We start from the raw sequence: 18,450 nt of genomic DNA, 5'->3' as shown, positions 1-18,450 counted from the left end.
TCTTCTACCCTTAAGTTGCATATAGTTGAGCGATACTTATAGTTGCCTGATGTAGCAACATGAAATACATATTAAAATAAATGTTATTTATGGGCCCGGAGAGATAGCACAGCGGTGTTTGCCTTGCAAGCAGCCGATCCAGGACCAAAGGTGATTGGTTTGAATCCCGGTGTCCCATATGGTCCCCCGTGCCTGCCAGGAGCTATTTCTGAGCAGACAGCCAGGAGTAACCCCTGAGCATCGCAGGGTGTGGCCCAAAAACCAAAAAATAAATAAATAAATAAATAAATGTTATTTATATTTATTGCTCAATGAATGCCAATCAAAAGATATTTTGAAAAGAATATCAACTTGCATTTAAGTTTGGAATAAGGGTGTTAGGATGACTTCTTGGAGAGGACAAATTATAAAGGATTAATTAAATTATCCTGGAAACACTTGGAGGTTGTAGATAGCATAGGTACAGCAAATATTTTGGAGGTGATTGAATGTAAAGCAAAAGATATGGAGAAAGGCAAAGCAGGGAAATGAAACTGGACAGTTAATCAAAGGTAGGTCGGAGGCCACATGACAGTTATTCCAAACATTGTGTGAAAAAAACTGGTTTAGGACAAGGCTTTAGGCACAAAGATGTAATGAGAATATCATTCAAATTCAGTAGAAATCACTCAAATTCAACGAAAAATAGTTCACTATGTTGGTCAAACAAAACAGTCAAAGTTAAAAGTCATCTTAATGAGTTTGGGTTTTCAATGCAAGACTGTCATTTTAGGAGTCTGAAAAGACAGTTCTCATAAGGTTCTCCAAGCCCAAGCCCTGCCAGGAGTGATCCCTGAGTGCAGAGCCAGGAGTAAGTCTAAGTATTGCCACATATGGCCCCCAAACAAAGGCAAAAACAAGACATTAAAATAAAGTTCATCACCATGCAGCCAGAGCAATAGTACATACAGCAGGTTCACTGTAGCAGACCCGGGTTGGATCCCTAGCATCCCATTATGTCTCCCGAGCCTGCCATGAATAATTTCTGAGCACAGAGCCTGGAGTAACCCGCCAGATGTAGCTCAAAAACAAAAATCCAAATTTAAAAAAAAAAAAGAAAAAGAAAGTTTATAACTAGACTTTTTATAAAATACAATGCAGGAAAAGAAAGTCCATAAAGAGTCTTTTTTATAAAATACAACGCAAATGACTGGATTAGGAGGGGCATGATTTCAGCCTGGGACTGCAATTACTTGGTAGGTAATGTAGTATACCAGATCTGAAAAGATGTTGGCCTGAAACAAGATGATGGTAGGGTTTATGAAGAGGAACTGGATACATTAGAAAGATAGTGAGCTAGAAGCAAAAGAACTCGGTAAAAGATTAGAAGCTGGGGCAGGTAGAGAGCTCACCTAACCAAGCCTCAGGCTGTGCATGTGAAAGCTGGTTCTGATCCATAGAACAGTACTGGGCCACCAGTCTAGCACTGGGTCAGGAGTAGTCCCTAAGTAACATAGGGTGTAGTTCACGCAAACAAAAACACAATCAAGAGGCTGGACAAAGGATAGAGAGGAGCTTCACAAGCCATACGAAGTATAGGCACCTATAGGATCGAGGATTTGGGATTTGATCCCAAATCCAAAAGGAAGTCAAGGCAGTTAATTGAAATCATCCTTTCTTTGTTCCTTTCCTCCCTTCCTACCCCATTCGTTTGGAAATCTGTTTCTAGATATTTGATTTAATACTTAATTAGATATTCTTAACTTGAAATCGGATTTTTTTTTGGCTTTTTTTGGGCGGGGCACACCCGGTGATGCTCAGGGGTTACTCCTGTCTAATGCGCTCAGAAATCGCTCCTGGCTTGGGGGACCCTTATTGGACACCGGGGGATAGAACTAGGGTCCTTCCTAGGTTAGCCGTGTGCAAGGCAAACACCCTATCGCTGCGCCACCACTCCGGCCCCAGAAATCAGATTTTTTGAGATTGCTGTTAATTATTTCCTTTCTGGATTTCTCTTCCTGTTTTTGACTTCCCTAATTTATTCTTTTTTGTTTTATTTTTTGTTTGTTTTGTACCACACCCGCTTGAGCTCAGAAATTATTCCTGGTAGGCTCCGGGAACCCTATTGGATGCCGGGGACGCAAATGGGGTCGGCCGGGTGTAAGGCAAACTCCTACTCGTTAATGCAATCTTAATTGGATTGCTTTAGTTCTAGCTGAGAATTTTCTAACAATTGTCCCATGAAGAGAACCGTGCAACTCTGACTAGCTGAGGGTGTCCAACCCGAATCCTCTCGTTTTCCTCCAGCTTTCGAGACGAAGAACAAAAGCTCTAATGTTTCTAGGGGCCCTCGTCTTTTCCTGCTAAACTTGACCTGAGTGTTAAAAGCGACTTAGTTCCCTTTCTCAGGGTTGAAAGCAGAGCTCGGAGTTAGCCCTGACCACAGCCAGGGGATGACATCCTCCCCGACCAAACCCCCATAGAAATCAAAAGAAAAGATTCTTTTTCGTCGCTCGCACAGGCCACATACGGATTTCAATTTTGCAAAGCGACTTCTGATCTAATGTTCAATATGACTTCCAGGTTTGACATTTATAAGAAACAACAGGAGTGACCATTACTCCTCCTTTTTGAACTTGCTATTGGGGGGGCCCTGCGTGCGCCCCTGCGCAACTTTCTCCTTTCCAGCTCTGGGGATTCTCTAGGGGACCATCCGCATCGTACTCGCAGGGTCTGACCCCGCCAGGCCCCCGCGGCTCAGGGGCCCGAGCGAGAGGGACTCTCGGGCCGGCCGCACGCCGACCTCGAAGCGCCCTTCCCGGCCTCGAACCCGCCCCGCGGGAGCTGGACTCGGCCCGCCGCCCAGCGCCTCCTCCCGGCCCGACCGCCCCGCCCCGGCCCCAGCGCCTCCTCCCTCTCGGGCGCTCCGTAGCCGTGACGTGCGCGCGGCAGGGTCGGGATTTGGGGCGCCGGCCGGCGGGCGGAGACGGATCCGGGATTCGCAGGAGCAGGAAGCGAGCGAGTAGCCCGGGAGTCACCACTGCCCTGTCCGTCCCCGAGTGCTCAGTTTGCGCCGCCGTCCTCCGCCCTCGCGCGCACCGGCCACCCGCACCCGGCCGCGGGGGACCCGGCTCCGCACCTGCCTCCGCGCCCGCCGCTGTAAGTGTCCAGAGCCCCACTCTGCGCCGGGGCCTCGCATATTCCCTCACCCCACCCGGGGGGGTGTGCTGGGGGCCACTTTTCACTTTCCAAGATGCATTCGGTGGTGTAGGTGAAGGGTGGGCCCGGAGTGCCGGTTTGAGCCCAGGAGCACCCCACTGGGAGTTGTCCCACCTCCACCCACACCCGTTGGGCTGATCAGCGCCCTCAGACCTGCTTGCCCTTTGTGGGGCCCAGGTAAAGGCGGAGCTCGCGGGTGTCCCACTCGCCGCCTCGGACACTGTGATGCTGCTGGGTTTTGCTCGCTCATAAACAAGGTCACTGTCAATGCTGGACCCGGGCAGTTTGTTTTGGGGTGAGGGTCTGCGGCTGGCACTGAGATCCGTAGAACAAGTGTCTCTCCAAAGCTCTATTTTTTATTCTTTTCCTGATCCCGAACTTTGAGTATGCAATTTTATATATTTTACTGAAAAAGAAGCTTAAAAAATTAGCTATTGTAAAATGCTCCAATGCCAAGAGATTTCCATTGCATCACCAGAACATGCCTCTCGGAAAAGTATTTCCTTAAAGTTCGAGAAACATGTTGCGCTTTTTTTTTTTTTTTTTCTGGCATAAAATAAGTGTGGAAACGTTTCCATCGATTCTATATCCAGAACAGAGACTAGGAAGTCTTACCATATTAAAAGTACACGCGTAGTAAAAAGTTCATTTATTGTTTTACTGGGGGGAAGCAGGTAAATCTTAGTGTTGTGAGCTGACAGTTTAAAAATTAGGTTTAGCTCAGCTTTTCATGCCATAAAATGCAAATCTTGAACTTGAGTTGGTAGTGGTCATGGTACAAAGGTTGGGAGCAAAATGGAGTTTCTGTACAAATTAACTCAACTTCATGGATGTCTTGGGTTGTGGTTAGCTACTTGGAAATAATTTTAGAGAAAAAAATTGCCTTAGTGTCTTTCATCATTAATTTCAGCAACACCACAAACTGGACTGTAGCCAGTGCATGAAACAATGCTGCTGTTCAATAAAAACTCATTGACTTTTAAATATTCAGCTCATTTTTGTATTTTCTGTTGTGTGGTCATCAGGACACCCCTGATGTTCTCCCGGCTCTTTAATTTACAGTTTTGTTATCAAAAACTTTTAAATGGCAGGAATAGAAGTGATAAATAACATTAATAACAGATTATCATTATTTAAAAACTATATAATATGCATATCTATTAATGGTTTATATAAGAATTTAATGGCACATGGCAATATGTAACGTAAATTAATCAAGCTGTTATAAATGGACCATAAGTAATAAGTCATGGAATGTCTGAAATGGAATTTTCCCCTCTGTTTATGTTTATGTGATAAAACTTTAAAATAACAGTAGCCAGGAAATCTGAGAGGGCTGAAGGCTCTTTTCTCTTCCTGTTGTAACTTTGGAGACTGTGTGTATCATGTAGCCTATTGTTTAGATAACTGGGCTGTCTGCAGATTCTAAAACAGCTTTCTTCAGAAAGATTAACATTTTTTGACTATGTGAGATTTGATTAAGTACCCCAAACATGAAAAAAAAAGTTCTCACTGTTGATAATTGAAGCACCATTTTTCTATATAAAGTGTCAGTTTAAAAAAGATGTCTTATATCTGTGTTAATTTTATTTTTTCATTCTTTTAATTTTTGTATTTCTATTATTTAAGTAAAAAATTGAAAATGGGGGCTGATGAGGTGGTGCTAGGGGTAAGGCGTCTGCCTTGCCTGAGCTAGCTTAGGATGGACCGCACTTCTATCCCCTGGAGTCCCATATGGTTCCCCAAGCCAGGAGCGATTTATGAGCGCATAGCCAGGAGTAACCCCTGAGCGTGACCGAATGTGGCCCAAAGACCAAAAAAACATAACAAAACAAAACAATAAAAAGATTGAAAATGTATTAAAACTTTAGTAAATCTCATGCAGTTTAATTGTGATCCCCATAATGTGACACCAGTAATACTTTGTGAAATTGTCCTGGCTTTCTTTGCATCACCACATACACATAAATAGAGACACTTGTGAAATGACCATTTAGTAGTTTCTGACTGTTGATCATTTGCCATAGTTATGCATAACCATAACTAGAACTCCCACAAAAGAACTTGCTCTGCCAAATAATTTTCAAGGTTGTTGGTTTTACTCTTTTAATCATGAGGAAATTTAGTTCCACATCAAGGTAATTCAGCACAACAACTGTCGCTTTCACACCAAGTCTTTGTTTTTGGGTTACATCCAGTGTGCGTCTTCTTTGGAGACTGTATGTCGTTGTTGGAGAGATCAAATCAGTGATGGCCTTGTGCAAGGCAAGCACTGCAACTCCTTTATTATCTCTCTGATACCAGGTGAAATTTTTGTTCTTTCCACTAGACCAGGGAAACTTGATCTCAAATCCTTTAGTAGAGAATATTAATTAGTCTGCAGAATCAGTTTGTTCCAGAATGCTATTTGAGGTTTGAAGAATGCACACATCAGTGGGGATAAGTAATGTCATGACTGTGGTCTGAAGCTGATTTTGAATTCTGCTATTTGTTTCTTTATTTTTAAGCAGACAGCCTTGAACACTGACAAGATCCTGCCCTATATTTTCTGTTCTTTCACAATATTACACATACTGAACACTTTTTGTTTTAGAGACTTTACAAGAGGGAGAATTTCACTGTAATATGAAATTTGACATTAATTGTAGCTAAGATAAATAGTATAATGTCCCTAGTCAAGAATTGTAAGATTTTCTTCAAATGAGATAGACTGTTGACTATAAATGCAGTAGCTGTGTTTTATATAATTGATTTGATCTTTCTAGAATAGAAAACATGATTAAATTGTAATCTGTGCAATTAGAACAGATATTTTTGTATGTGTGTTTATTTCATATTTTTGTGTGTATTTATTTTGGGTATAACTCAAGCTAAAATAGACATAAAGAATAAAGATGAGCACACAGTTAATCTTTTGTAATAAACTAGGAGTATTCTTGTGAATTAATGTTGTGAAAATGAGCAAAAATCACAGGAAGCCCAAATTGAGTGTTTCATTTCTGAATTTGAATTATTAAAATATTTAACATCTTAAAGATACTTATATTCAACTGTAAATACAAAACCATCATCCAAGTTCTTAACATAAATGACTTGTAAATATATCTGTTTGTATGTATATATATAAAAGGAAGAACTAACTAAAGTTAAATCAGATTTAATTCTTTTGGGGGGGACTAGATAGTACAAAGAAAAAGATTAGAGTGCTTGAATAACTTGAGATCCTGGAACCAAATACAGGTGGCCTCCACAGAGTCAGGTTTGCCTCTCCTCCCAAATTTTGTTATTGAGGCATTGTGTAATGTTCAGAGAAAATCATGTTTTGATTAAATAGTCACACTTTTATCTTACAACATTTGTTGGGATGCTAGTATTCCTCTTTAAAATTTAGAATATATTTGTGTTTTTTAAAATAAGAATTGAGTAGCTTGAGAATGATTGAAAAATGACCAGTCTGCCAGAAATTCTTGTATTAGTATTGAAGCATAGGAAGTAAAATTAGAACCAATCTGTCATTAGAAATCTTGCTGGTGTTCAAGAGAGAGGGAATCCTTTTCTCTGTATAAAGTGAGTCTCCAGTGAAACCAATATACAGGAACACATTCCTTTTGTGATACTCATGGCCACATTGAACAGGTTGCACAAAGAAAGGTGGTGTTCTGGCAAAACCACATGCATCTTTGTGTATGTCACTTCACTTGTTATTACATTTGGGAGTAACCTGCTGCTTTGCCTATAAAAGGTCAAGTATTACATCTTGCAGAATTAAAAATCTTCTATTATCACCTTTTTTGGCAGAGATGAAAATACTTTTGCATTTAAAATATGACTATCTTTGAATTTACAAAATTAGAATTGTGGAAATGTATAAAGAAATATTCATTTAAAATTACATGATGTCAGAAATTTGTTAGAACACTTCCAAAATATGGTGCAGTTATTATCCAAATTATTAGAATATAGTCTAAGAAGGAAGCTATTTATTTTTGCTCAATTAGTGCTTAAATCCTAGGGCCACTCCTAGCAATACTGGTCCAACTGGGCTTGATGGTTAAATGGTAGGGCCCCATGATAGGGCTCAGGATAGAACACATTCATTGCTTGTATGAGGCTCTGGGTTTGAGACCTGGTATAAAAACAAAAAGTTATCATTTTTTTTGTATGATGTTTTCTTGTCCTAGAAATCCAAGTTCAGAAATTTGATCCTTAGAACACCTTGGTAAAGTATATGTCATATATGTCTTCCTCAGATTATACAAGTGAAAAGATGGAGACAATAAATACCTTGTTTAAGATCATATACATGGTTACATAGAAGCGTAGCTGAGAATGGAATACAGATTCCTTAATTATGCACCCCATCTCATCATTCTCTATTTCTTTGTCTCTTAGCAGTGGACTCTAAGACTTGAAGTCCAGTGATTCAGAAAACTTAAAACTCAAGATTACTGAAGTGATGATATGTATAATATTCTTTTTAGTCGAAGGTAGAGATGATCATGATTCTGGGACTAGTTTAACTTTTCTAGGGTGTTGTCCATATCCAGTGGTACTCAGGCTTGTTTATTAAGGGTACCTCTAGTGATGTTTGGTAGGGGATGATAACAATGTAGTGCTGAGACTCAAACCTGGGACTTCTGCATACAAATCGTGTTTGCCACTTCATTGAAGTATTTTCCTGGCTACTTTAACATTTTTTTTTTTTTTTTTTTTTGGTTTTTGGGCCACACCCTGTGACGCTCAGGGGTTACTCCTGGCTATGCGCTCAGAAGTTGCTCCTGGCTTCTTGGGGGACCATATGGGACGCCGGGGGATCGAACCGTGGTCCGTCCTAGGCTAGCGCAGGCAAGGCAGGCACCTTACCTCCAGCGCCACCGCCCGGCCCTACTTTAACATTTTTACATTTTTCATTTTAATGAAACAAATTCAGTAATCAGTTTTTTTTTTTTTTTTTTGTTCTTTAAAATGTTTTTAAAATTTAGTTTAGGGATCATGGGTTACAAAACTGTTATTAGTAGGGCTTTTTTCTTTGGTTTGGGGGCCACACCTGATGGCATTTGGGTTACTCCTGGCTCAATGCTCAGGAATTACTCCTGGCAGGGTTGGGGGACCATATGGAATGCCAGGGATCAAACCCAGGTTTGGCTCCTTGCAATGAAAACGCTATTGCTCCAGTCTCTTAGGAGATTGTGTGTGTGTGTGTGTGTGTGTGTGTGTGTGTGTGTGTGTGTGTGTATGTGTGTGTTTGGGTCACACCCATCAGCGGTCAGGACTTAATACTGGCTCTGCGCTCAGAAGTTGCTCCTGGCAAGCTCGGGGTACCATTTGGGATGCCGGGTTTCGAACTGGGATTCATCCTGTGTTGGCCACGTGCAAGGCAAAAGTCTTACTGCTGTGCTATTGCTCCGGCTCCTTAGTAGGGTTTTGTACTGAAACATTCCAGCAACACCTCCAGCAACACCCCATCCACCAGAGTGTCCACTTTTCTTCACCATTGTCCCTGTGTTCTTTCCTCCCTCCCTTCCAGGGGTAAGCTTACAAGTAAAGGAGCAGTTCTCAGTTTTGGTTGCCTTTGGATGTTTTTCAACAGCAATTCTCTATATCCAGTGTAGGAGAGATAATTCTTTGTCAAACTCTTTCTGTTTAACTAACTTCACTTAGCATGATATTCTCCAGCACCATCCATGTACAGAAAATTTTATGATTTCTTTCTGGTTTTGGTACCACAACCTGATTAAGGTTTATTCCTGACTTTGTGCTCAGGGATCCCTCCTAGCTGGTTTGGGTGAGCTTGATTGAAAGGATTGAACCCAAGTGGCTTTCTGCAAGGCAAATAAAATAATGCCTTACCCTCTGAATTGCCATGCCCTCATTTTTTTTCTTCTTAAACGCCAGTGGTATTTTTTTTTTTTTTTTTTTTGCTTTTGGTTTTTTTGGGCCACACCCGGCAGTGCTCAGGGGTTACTCCTGGCTGTCTGCTCAGAAATAGCTCCTGGCAGGTACGGGGGGACCATATGGGACACCGGGATTCGAACCAACCACCTTTGGTCCTGGATCGGCTGCTTGCAAGGCAAAACCACTGTGCTATCTCTCCGGGCCCACCAGTGGTATTTCATTGTGTATATGTACCATAATTTCTTTATCTAGTCATCTGTTTTTTTTTTTTCATTTTTTTTGTTTTTTTGTTTTTCGGTTTTTGGTTTTTGGGTCACACCTGGCAATGCTCAGGGGTTACTCCTGGCTCTATGCTCAGAAATCGCCCTTGGCAGGCATGGGATTTGAACCACCGTAACTTCTGCATGAAAGGCAAATGCCTTACCTCCATGCTATCTCTCCGGCCCAAACCATCTGTTTTAAGATATTTGGGTTGTTTCCAGATTTTGGTTATAGTGAATAGTGAGTGGCACAGTGAACATAAGAGTAAAAATGTCTTTTCTAATGGAAGAGATTTTGGACCTTGGGAAGATGCCAAGAAGTGGAATTGCTGGGTCATATAGAGACTCAATTCCTAGTTTTTTGGAGGTGTGTGTCTGTGGTGGTGGGGCCATTATGCCTTCATGCAGTTAACAAATCTTTGAGTGTTTTCTATGGCCCTAACACTATTCTAAGTGACAAAAACATAGTGATAATTTAAGGCCACGTCTACGTACTGAGTGACATTTCATTGTTTTGAATTAAGATAATTATAGACTCTTCATGCTATATAGTCAGCAGCTTGACCTGAAGTAGGTGTAATCAAAATGATGTTATTTAAGGACTGCCGAAAGACTCGTTGGCTATCACAGATTATCTGGCCTTCACCCACTGAGTTATAGCACTGCACACATTCTGTTCCTTATAAATATAAATCCTTTGTTATTATCTCCAGAAACAAAATAAGTGAGCTATGAGACATATGTTGGCTTAAATAAGTGGAGGCTGGCTAATATAATTTTAATAGCCACTGTTTATTGTGTTGATTGTACGTGTCAGAAATTGTAGCTAGCAAGTATTTAGTCACCATGTAGCATTAGGTCACTTAGCATGAGGATTCTCATTTTAGACACTAGGAAACGGAGCCACAGAGATGCTAAGTTTGCACGTGTTTCTATCCAATAGTTTGTGATCCTGAAATTAGGTTCCTTGCAATAATTAGTACTTAGTATGTTCTCCTTTGGGAATTGTGCTGATAAGCCTTGTGATGGTCTGCTGTGCTGTGCTATTCCAGTATGTAGATGAAAACTTGGATGAGTGAGTGATGGTTGTAGTCATTAGAGCTTGTCAGTGAGTGATGAGTGGTGATATTGTGTGTGTGTGTGTGTGTGTGTGTTTTGCTGTGAGAGAGAGTGTAGACCTTGCCTTGTATATGACGAATCAGGTTTGTTCCCCGGCATCCCATACAGCACCCCCTGATGATTGCCAGCAATAATTCCTGAGTACAGAGTCTGGATTAACTCCTGAGGTGATTTGTGCCAGGATGCATAAAAAAACAAACAAAAAACCCCAAACAAACAAAAAGGGGGCTGAAGAATATTGCTAACCTAACTGCTTGACAATCTTACAGTGATTACCCTTTGGTAAAGAGCAGTGGCACCTGAGGTGAATTTAGTTTTTCAAATTCTTAACATTGTCAGTTAGATTGCAAGGTTACTCAGTACTTTCGGTTTTTGATCAATGAAATCAAGGAAACAGTTTATCTACCTGATGTGAGGTTAAGTTTTATAATATATGCAAAGCACATTTCACACTGTGTGGCATATGGTTTATTTATTTTTTAATTGAGTTAAAATTTTTATTTTAGTCCTGTTAGTATGGGAGGCACATCCATAGGATCAATAGAGATTGGGTGGAACCTGGAAAAATTGACATTTTAGAAGTAGTTTTGAAATGTAGGTATGCAACAAGAGTTACTCAGGTAACTATTTGTCAGGGCAGTGTGGGTCGGGCCCGGCAGTCACTTTTTAATAGGCTTGTTGGTTGATTTACCTGTGTGCTGAAATTTGATGATCACTGTTGGCTTTAACTTTTTCCTTAATCCTGTGCTTATGAAAGGATGAAAGGCTTCAACAACAACAACAACAACAGCAACAAGAAAAATTGCTTGGAATTACCAGGCAGTGTGTGATAGAAGGAAGTGAGTTATCAGTTACCAGCATTCCTTCATTAATTTTATTTTTCTTTTAAGCTTGAGATTTCTGGCATTGATCTTGAGAGGACAATGTGGTTTTAAGTATTACACCTAGCCTCAAATTTGAATATTAAGTTTCAGGTTTTTAACCAGTTTTGTTTGGAAATTTTAAGCAATTATGCAAATAGCAATAATTCATACATGCTTGCACAGATCTTTAGATAGTTTGTTAGACAACACACTGCTGTTGAATAGCCGTACTTGGGATCCTTTGCCCTGTTTGGCAGGGCCCTAGCAGAACAGCCATGTCTTCACTGACTGTAGTGTAGAGCCTACAGGGATTACAGAACCAATAGGGGGAAGGGAAGCACTGAGGGAGGATCTGCAGCTAAGACCCTAAATGGGAGAAGTCCCCCTGGGAGCTGAGGCTTTGAGGCAGTCAGGGATGGGGCAAGCTCTCAGATCTATCCTCTTAGGCTTTTGGGATCCTGCAGATCTGTGCCTGCAGAGACTTGAGGGTGCCATGGTTCAAGTGGAGAGTAATGAGGGCGTTGATTAGAACCTTGGGGAACTGCTGCATTTCTTCTGTGCTTTTAAAGTAACTTTTAGCATTGTGATACAGCTGCAGAATGCCTAAAACTACTTGTTTTTAGCCTTGTTTTTCAGAAATAATTTATTTTACTGTCACTTTAATCAGTTATTTTAGGAACCTGTAATGATCCTTATCCAGTGAGGAATGTACTTTAATTCTGTTAGTTTAAGGCACTTTTATTAACATGTTGTATACTTTAGTGAGGCTTTCTGCAAATGCCTTCATTAGGTAGCTTTAATTTGATAGAATAAATATTTTTCATTAAAATTCTTTAATGACTAAAATTTTAAAACGACATCATAGGAAGTCCATTGATTTCTGTAATTTATGATTCCTATTCCTTGGAACCTTTTAATAGCAAAATACCAAAACATATAATCTTGGTTTAGCAGTGGAAACAAGGCTGTTAAGAAATAATGTCATTCCTTGCCAGGTCTTTTAAAAAACACTAAATTTCTCTCTCTCTGTCTCTCTCTGTCTCTGTCTCTGTCTCTCTCTCTCTGACTCTATTTTTTATTTTTATTAAACTTTATTTATTGATTAATTGATTCCAGTGGTGCTCAGGGATCAGTCCTGGCTCTGCACCCAGAAATTGCCACTGGCAGGTTGGAGGACCATAGGGGTGCCTGGTATCGAACCAGGTCCCACTAGGTTGGCGTCATGCAAGGCAAATGCCCTACCGCTGTGCCATCTTTCCTGCCCCAACTCTATTTATTTTTAGATTATTAAAATGTACTTTAGTGGGGCTGGAGAGATAGCATGGAGGTAAGGGGTTTACCTTGCATGCAGAAGGACAGTGGTTCGATCCCGGCATCCCTTTTGGTCCCCTGAGCCTGTCAAGAATGATTTCTGAGCGTAGAGCAAGGAGTAACCCCTGAGCGCTGCCAGGTGTGACCCAAACATAAAAAAAAAATGTACTTTATTTAAACATTGTGTTGTATTTTCTCTCACAGTTAAAAAGTTTTTCATAATTGAGTTTCAGTCATACAACGTACAGTGCCCTTCACTAGTGAACATTTCTCAGCACCAATGTCCCCAGCTTCCTTCCTACCCTCTACCTTCCATCTTCCCTAGCTGTCTTTTGGGCAGACATTCTTCTTCTCTCTTTTTCTCTCTTCCTTTTTTCCCATTTAGATAAATACTGTGGTTTACAATATTGTTACTGAAAGGGTCTCATACATACCACTTGATCTTTCAGCAACCAGTTCTTGTCTAGAGTGATCATTTCCAACTATCATTATCATAGTGTCCCTTCTCTACCCTAGCTACACTCCCCTGCTATTTGTGACAATCTTCCTACCATGGACTAGTTCTCCCAAACTTAATCTCTATTGTATTTGTGTATTAATATTACTCTCTCTATATTTTGTATTACACAAATGAGTATGATTATTCTGTCTGTCCTTCTCCCTCTGACTTACTTCACTCAGCATAGTACTCTTTATATCAATACATGTATAGGCATATTTCACGAGTTCATTTTTTCTAACAGCTACATAGTATTTCATTGTATTCATATACCATAGTTTCTTTATCCACTCATTTGATCTGGAGCACTTGGGTTGCTTCTAGATTCTGTCTATTGTAAATAGTGCTGTGACAAACATGAATACAGAGGGCTTTTCTGCATGTGTTTTTGGGCTCCTAGAGATATATATCCCTAGGAATGGTGTCGCTGGATCATATGGAAGTTCAATTTTTCATTTTTTTGGAAGAATATCCGTATTATTTTCCTAAAACTGGACCAGTCAACAGTCCCAACAGCAAAGAATGATAGTCCCTTTCTCCTCATATTCATAGCAATACTTGTTGTTCTTGTTCTTTGTGATGTGTGCCAGTCTCTGAACTAAGATGATATCTCATTGCTATTTTGATTTGTACCTTTGGTGATTAATGATGTGGAACATTTTTTCCCATTTTTTAATTTTTAATTATGAGAACAAAGATGCAAAGAAAGAGGACAAGGTAAAGCTACAGTGGAAGGACAATCACCCATAAACAGAATTCTCAGTAGTCCTATTGCTGATATCTTAACTTTGAACTTTCAGCCAAAGAACATTAAGAAAAATAAAACAGAACCTATGTACAATTGCTTTGTCCCTCAAGTCCCCAGATTATAGTACATAATATTTCTTAGCAGCATACAAAGTAATCTAAAGACATAACACTTATGTAACTCCTTAAACATTGAAGGCAAAGTCTTTTTTACATTTCCATGCACATGCATATTAGTTTAAGTTAACCTCAAAAGTTTAAATGGTTTGTTTCTCTTAAGGATTAGAGTCAAAGGAGCACAGTAAAAACGGTGTTAGAGTGGCAATTATTATTTGCATAGGCCCACCAAAATATGAGGGACATGGAACGGAAAAGCTTTGGCCTAAATACAAGGAGACCCTACCCCTGAAGTTTCCTGGCATAAGACCAACTCTAGGCTCCAGGCAAACTAGTTTTTCCAATCCAGGTCATTGTCTGTAGTGCCAGTACATTTTTATTTTTCACACAGTCTCTGTTGTTGGTATCATGTTTCTGTATTAAAGATCCTGAAATCTGCATATCCTATATTGCAGTCAGGATGGTGCAGAGCGTCCTCTCGTTTCACCTCACAATTAAAGGGCAATGCAGAGAACCCTGTCCTGTAAGCAGGTCGTTGTTGTTGTCAAGTCTTCTTAGTGTTAAGGGAAGTCTCTTTTGAGCACATCGATGTCAGAGCAGTGGTAGTGTCTTCCTGGTAGAGGATTTCTTCCAGGTGATGTTATAAAAAACCTTGGATGTTTCATAGATACTTTCCCTGGTTCAGGGGTGAATGGAGGATGCCCAATCTTCTGAGGCCTGTGCCAGGTCATTATATCAATGTTCAGGGTGTAAGGCCCCATTGCACTACAAGATTTGTATGTTCCGTTCTCTAATAGATAAGAACTTATTTGTATTTATAGTATTTTCCCATTTTAATGTGCCTATGCAAACAAGGAACAATGCCACGTGGTGTTGTCGGCTCATATGGGGGCCATAAGAACAAGTCCAACAATCCCCATGACATGGTTCAATCATAAGCATTAAACTGAGGGACTCTTATGTGGAACATTTTTTCATGTGCTTTTTGGCCAACTTTTATTTCTTCTCTGAGGAAATGTCTGTTCATCTCTTCTTTGCATTTTTGGATGGAGTTAGACGTTCTTTTCTTAAGTTCTACCAGTTCCTTATATATCTTAGGGATCAACTCCTTATCAGATGGGTTTTGGGTAATAATTTCTCCCATTCCCTGGGCAGTCTTTGTATCCTACTCATCATTATCTTTGAGGTGCAGAAGCTTCATAGTTTAATGTAGTCCCATTAGTTTATCTTTGCTTCCACTTGCTTGGTCAATAGTGTTTCATCCTTGTAAATATTTTTAGTTTCAATGTCATGTAGTGTTCTACCATTTTCCTCTGTGTACCTTATAGTTTCAAGTCTGATATAATGGTCTTTAATCTATTTTAATTTGACTTTTGTGCATAACATTAAAAAGAGGTATGAGGTAATTTTTTGGCATGTAATTAAACATCTTTTTCAACACTCCTTGTTGAAGAATCATTCCTTGCTTCCCTTTTATTACTTGTCCCTTATATCAAAGATTAATTGATTATATACCTGAAGTTCAGTCCCAGGATATTTAGATATATTTCATTGATCTTAGAGTCTGTCTATATTCTAATATCATGCTATTTTAATGACTACTGTTTTATACTGTACAGTTTGAACGTGGAGAAAATGATGCTCTTATCTTCTTATTTTCCCAAGGATTTTGTTAGCTATTTATGGAAATTTATTGTTACATATGAATTTCTGGAGTGTTTGATTCATTTCTGTGCAATAAGTAGCAACTTGAAAAATGGCATGAGTATCTTTATAAGAATTGTATTAAATCTATATAATTCCCTGGGAAATATTGCCATTTTAATGATGTTAATCCTCTCAACCAAGAACAGTGTTTGCATTTCTATTTCCTTATGTCTTTTATTTCTTGAAGCAGTGTTTTGTAGTTTTCTTTGTATAGGTCTTTCACTTCTTTATTTGAATTGATTCTAGGATACTTTATTTTCTGAGGCACAATTGTGAATGAAATTTTTAAAAAAATATCTCTTTCTTTTCTTTCATTATTTGTATATAGAAACACCATGGATTTTTGTGTATTAATTTTGTAGCCTGCCACATTTATATACAAATCTAGTGTTTCTAGAAGTCTTTCTGTAAAGCTTTTAGAATTTTCTAATTATAACATATCATCTGCAAGCAGTGAGAGCTTGACTTCTTTTCTATCTGGTTGCTTTAGATATAGTTTTCTGGCCTAATTGCTATGGAAGTACTTTCATTACTGTTTTGCATACAAGTGATTAGAGTTGGCTACCTTGTCTTGTGCCAGATCTTAGAGCAAAGGCTTTTGATTTTTCCTCTTAGAGTATTATGTTTGCCAGGGGCTTGTGATAAATTGCTTTGACTATATTGAAAAAGGTTCCTTCAGTTCCCATATTGTTGAGAGTTTTTAATATGAATGGGTGTTGGATTTTGTCAAATGCTTTCTCTGCCTCTATCTTATGATCACATGATTTTGATTTTTATTGATATGGTGTAGTAAGCTGACTGACTTGCTTATGTTAAATCATCCTGCATCTCTAATATGAATCCTGGTTGGTCATGGTGTCTGACCTTCTTTATGACTATTTGGATTCTATTTTCTAGTATTTTGTTGAGAATCTTTGCATCTATGTTCATTAAATATATCAGTTTGAAATTCTTTTTTTTTTGTGTGTGTGTGAATGATGACTGTTTTGGGTATCAGGTTGACTCTAGATTAGTACACATCTACACATTGGTAGTCAATTGTATACTCAATACTTATGTTGTACCTTTTAAGTGATCATTTATTTTTTTATTTGTTTTGGGTAAGCCCTACAATGCTTCTATGTCTATACTTTGTGATCATTACTGGTTGAACTGAGAAACCCTATGCAGTGCAGTCTAACCCAGGTTAGACTTGCAAGCAAGGTAAGTGCCTTACCCACCGTACTCTCTCGACATGTAAAGTTGGTATTTTTAGCCCATTTTGTAGATCAGGGAGCATAGATTTGAGACCTATGTAACTTGTTATTTTGTTTGTTTTTGACCCAGACCCACTGCTGCTCAGAAATCACTCCTGGCAGACTTGGAGGATCATATGGGATGCCTACCCATTATGCTATTATTTCTCCAGCCCCTATGTAACTTATAAAGTGCTAGAACTAGTGAGCAACAGAGCTGTGAAATATCTTCAGACTTAGCATTATAAAGCAGATTATATGTGTGCATTTTAAGACTGTAGACTTTGAAAAACTCCTCAAGTAGTAATCTATTCTGAATTTCTGTATGTAAAAACAGAATCACAGACTGATGATACACATGCAGCTATTGCTTGCTCTTGAGTCTAAGCTCCTCTCTGAAAGCTTCTTCTGGTCTTCCATAGAAATCCTGCTCCACACAGTGGAACAGCATCCCTGTTAGTGGAGACCTTGTGTATGTATATTTAAAAATATTTTTAATTAATTTTTTAAAATTATTATTTTTGGGGCGGAGAGATAGCATGGAGGTGGGGCATTTGCCTTGCATGCAAAAGGACAGTGGTTCAAATTTGAGCATCCCATATGGTCCCCCGAGACTGCCTGGAGCTATTTCTGAGCATAGAGCCAGGAGTGACCCCTGAGTGCTGCTGGGTGTGACACAAAGACCAAAACAAATAAAAATATGTTTTTGTGTCATACCTAGAAATGCTCAGGAATCACTCCAGTCAGTGCTCAGGAACATGCAAATCAAGTGCCTTATTCTCTGTACAATTACTCTGGCCATTTATTTTTTAAGACTTTTTTTTTTTTTTTTTTGGTTTTTGGGTCACACCCGGCAGTGCTCAGGGGTCACTCCTGGCTCTATGCTCAGAAATTGCCTCTGTCAGGCATGGGGGAACATATGGGATGCCGGAATTTTTTTTTTTTTTTTTTGGTTTTTGGGCCACACCCGGTAGTGCTCAGGGATTATTCCTGGCTGTCTGCTCAGAAATAGCTCCTGGCAGGCACGGGGGACCATATGGGACACCGGGATTCGAACCAACCACCTTTGGTCCTGGATCGGCTGCTTGCAAGGCAAACGCTGCTGTGCTATCTCTCCGGGCCCGGGACGCCGGGATTTTAACCACTATCCTTCTACATGAAAGGCAAATGCCTTACCTCCATGCTATCTCTCCGGCCCCAAGATATTTTGTACATTGTTTTTGCATTGTCTTTCACATTCAGTGAAATGCATATTTCATATAACATACCTATATTGCTTGTTTTTGTTTTTGTTGGTTTTATTATTTTGGCCACACCCAGCAGTACTCAGGGGTTACTCCTTGTTCTTGCTCTACACTCAGGAAATACTCCAGGTGGTGCTCAGAGGATCATTTGGGATTTTGAGGATCAAACCCGGGTAGGCAGTGTGCAAGGTAAATTCCTACCTTCTGTACTATCACTCTGGCTCTATATACCTAAATTGTTTATCTCATATTGTT

At 39.7% G+C, this 18,450-nt stretch overlaps 1 protein-coding gene across 2 annotated transcripts in view; it reads left to right on the top strand.

Annotated features, from left to right (window-relative positions):
* The first annotated feature begins 2,952 nt into the window (after nucleotides 1–2,952).
* Nucleotides 2,953–18,450, top strand: part of MYO6 (myosin VI) — a 205,469-nt gene continuing 189,971 nt past the window's right edge. For both annotated transcript variants that reach the window (XM_049776811.1, XM_049776810.1), the window contains exon 1: nucleotides 2,953–3,138. The gene's annotated coding sequence lies outside the window, so the exon portion shown is untranslated. The remainder of the gene's footprint in view (nucleotides 3,139–18,450) is intronic.

This window comes from Suncus etruscus, chromosome 7, assembly GCF_024139225.1.
Source record: "Suncus etruscus isolate mSunEtr1 chromosome 7, mSunEtr1.pri.cur, whole genome shotgun sequence".
Lineage (NCBI taxonomy): Eukaryota > Metazoa > Chordata > Mammalia > Eulipotyphla > Soricidae > Suncus > Suncus etruscus.
Note: the sequence above shows the minus strand (reverse complement) of the source record. Positions and strands in the feature narration are given on the sequence as shown.